General features: G+C 44.7%; 1 pseudogene; it reads right to left on the bottom strand.

Annotated features, from left to right (window-relative positions):
* Window positions 1-390: 390 nt before the first annotated feature.
* Window positions 391-1,811, bottom strand: LOC105810140 (annotated as a pseudogene).
* Window positions 1,812-3,601: the final 1,790 nt, after the last annotated feature.

The following is a 3,601-nucleotide window of genomic DNA, read 5'->3' as shown; positions in this document are numbered from 1 at the left end:
TTGATTTGGATCATTGTTTGCTTTGGAAACAATATTGTGTATAAGATTGATTTGCCATCAATTGCCTTAACAACATTAAAAACAAAAATAATAGCTTTTGTAGTGAATTCTTATAATTTTATGTTGCCTTGGCATTCTTTTTTTATATTTATGCTTTATCCATTTATTTATGTGTTATATTTCACAATAAAAAACAGTTTAATAATATGGGAGTGATGTACATTCTTTTCCAACCTCTGAAAATCCCAGTTTTCTGCCAGGAGACAGATTTTTTTATTGATTCTCTTACATTGGGTTCCATCATTCTACAGCAATGGTTGGGACACTGAGACAAACCTTTTTCTTTATTGTTCATGATTGTCAAACCACAAAAAATACGCTATTTGCAAATTAAAGAAAGGATAACTTTGTAAAAGTACATGGTCCATTAGCCGAGGCTCTTTCTAATAAAAATGTGCTGGGTCCCGTCTGCTCCCTGGAGTCAAATCTGCATTCTTCGTCACATGCTCTGATAGGCCATAGAACACATCGCTTCCTACTTAATGCTGGCATGTGTCGTTTGGGAGATACTGATTTATTCTGTGCCTGGAATTGCACAGCCATGGCCTCGGTGGTTCTGACGTTCTCCTCTTCCTCTAGGTCACACCGCATCAGCCTCTACCTCTCCAGCACCTTGTGAAAAGCCTTAAGAAACTCCTCCGTGTCCATGTTCAGCCAGCTTTGCCCGGGAAGCTTCTCCGCTCCTCTTCTTGGACCAGTGTGAGCTTTGCTGCCCTCTCTGCCTGGCGAACCAGAGACACCTTGAGCAGGTCTTTGCCTCACTGGACAAACTCCCCATAGAAGTGCTCTGCCTGCTGCCACCTGGACAGCTTCCCCTGGACAGTCAGCTTCCCCTTCCTCCAGGCCGCAGAAAATGGCAGCCAGTCGGCACTTCTCCTCCTGGATCTGTAGCCGCGGAGCTCACTCGCTTTCGACATGTGTGCCCACCCTATTGTTCTCTCCAAGGTGTTCAGAGCTCTGCAGATCCAGAGATTCATGCATTAGCCCTTCAGCTGCAATCATTCTTTTCTGCAGTGTCATCCTGAGCTGTTGAGCTTTGGAACTGGAATATTTAAATTGGTCCACAAGAAAGTGCTGGATGTTTTCCATCTGTTTCCAGAAAGCTATCATATTATCTATTAGCTGCTCAGAGTATTCTCCCTCCTCCTTTTCCACATCTGCCAGAGTGATGTATTCAGTCACCAGCACCAAGCATTTCTGTGTTTGACAATTTGAGCTGAAGTCCCTTTTCTAATTCCTCCAAATCATTTTCTTGTTTTGAAAGAATCTTTTGGCATAATTTATCATCAGACTTCTTTTCAGGAAGAATGTCAAGAAGGCACATTTTAAAAATCTAAATACATCACGTGCTTTTCCTGCTTCAGTGCCATGTCCAAATGCAGCAGATCGTTTCAGGGAAGGTTGTAGATGCATAGGTACATGGCTGTTCTGTTGCAGGCCAGCACCTGAGGAAAAACGTTCACTCAGAGAAAGGTGCGGCTGAGAAACCTGTTGTTGCTGGTGGCCGAGTGGATGCTGGATGAGGAGCTGCAGTCATCCTTCTCAGCCTGGCCCAGGCTCCCCAGTGGAGGCCTCCACTGGGCTGGTGCAGCTGGACAACCTGCTTTAAGTTTTTGTGCAGAGACAGGTTGGAGGAACCTTGAGCCAGATTAATGGGGTGGATGACTTTTGCCTTCACTGCAAATGCAGTGAGTGATATTGCTGTCGGAAGGCGGCTCACATTCACCAAGAGGCTCCTCATCCTGTGACATCCATTTTGAACATGGTTTAATTTTTCATATAAGAAGCAGAGATTTTTCACTCTTGACATAGTTTCCCATTCTCTGCCTCCTCCCAGGTTTTCAATGTGGTTGATACAGATATCTGCCTTATACAACTGCCTCCTGGTGACCACCTCCTGATGGGGCAGCTAGATACAGATTCCTGGACTTGTCCCGCTGACCTCCACCCGCTGCATGGACTGCCCAGATATGCCACAGTGACCATCTCTCAGTCATAGCATGCCTCTGCAGAACTCCTACAAGCTTGCTCTAACTCACAATTAGAAATCCCCATAGAAAATCCACATAGGTCACACCCTGGACCCTCAGGCCTGGACTCACAGTTTCTCCCTACTCTCTCCCTCCCTCCCCACCCGCTGGTTAAGCGTGCACATCCTGAACAGCTCCCCACTTCCCATTGGCTCTGCGAAGGGTGCTGCCCTCTTCCCTTTGGAATCTGGAAGTAATAAACCGCTTCTGTAATAACATGTGACTGTTGAGCAGTCTCCTCTGTGTCTCACCTGACTGACACACCAGAACCTAACTTCTTTCCTGGTCAGGGCTCTCCTAGACAGTGGCTGTTTTGGTTGGAATAAACTGGACACGGATCAGACAAGAACCACAAAGGCAACTGCCGGTATAAGCACATTTCCTGTGAGAGGTACACTTAGTTACAGGCCAGACACTTAGGCACAAGGCCGTCCACCAGAATAAAGAATTATCCTGTGAAACACATCCATAAACATCCATAATCACATCCCTTGGATTCTCAGTCAGGGCAGGGCTAGAGTTTTAGCCACTCTCATGAAGAGACCTCAAGATCAATTTAGAAAAACAGACAACAACAAAACAGCTTTCCTTGCAAATGCTGTGAGGTTTGCGATGTCTGACAACTGTGTCCCCTGCCCCCAAATCTCTCCCTTAAGTGCTTGCTGTGGTCGCACAGATCCCATCATTAAAGGAGTGCCCCATTTTAAATCTCTCTGTAACTTATTAGAACAAATACACCCATGGAAAGGATACAGCCCTTAAGGTATAACAGGTATGAGCCCTTGCATGAGGATGAATTTGTCAACTGTCACTTTAGAAATTGAAATGCAATCCCTACAGTCTCCTATTACAGAAAAGGTGAAGTTTAAGGAGGGAGCAAGGCTTTTGGAGAGACAAAAGGGAAGGACTAAATGTTGCCAAGAGATCCTACCATGATGGCGCCATGAAGTCACAGAGCCTGGATCAGCAGAGCCTCCCTGTGGGTGCAGGATCTCTAGAGAAGGAGAAAAATGCAGAAAGTGTGGTTTGAAGTGGCCAAAGAAGGTAGAGATCAGGACAATAAAGTAAAAAATTGCCTATCTCGGAGTTTTGCTGACCTCCAAATTCCCCTTCAGATAGCACATCTATGTCAATGTGCAGAAATAGCAGATCATCCTTCTGCTTCCTGTATAAAGACACCACCATGAGGAGCCCGTGTGTTGCGATGGGATGAGCTGGTGTGTGTCACATGGCCCAGGGGCAAATATTCTAGCTCAGATATTAAACGGATGTGTAAACGTGGGGAAGTTACTAATTTTCCTTGTTTCTTTCAGTTTCCTTATCTGAGAAAAAAGAAGAAAATTGAATATAAAGCAGCCGAAACACAATTAATGCTCAATAAAATGTGGCCTATTGTAAGTGCTATTATCAAGGACAAGATATGTACTGAGGATTAAAACACAGCTTTGCCATCTCATATATAAAATAAGGAAGATAGATGACAAACTCTAGGGATATATGCAATGCTCACG

The sequence above is a fragment of the Propithecus coquereli genome, unplaced genomic scaffold (genome assembly GCF_000956105.1).
Source record: "Propithecus coquereli isolate 6110/MARCELLA unplaced genomic scaffold, Pcoq_1.0 Scaffold1028, whole genome shotgun sequence".
NCBI classification, from domain to species: domain Eukaryota; kingdom Metazoa; phylum Chordata; class Mammalia; order Primates; family Indriidae; genus Propithecus; species Propithecus coquereli.
This window is presented reverse-complemented; position numbering and strand designations above follow the sequence as displayed.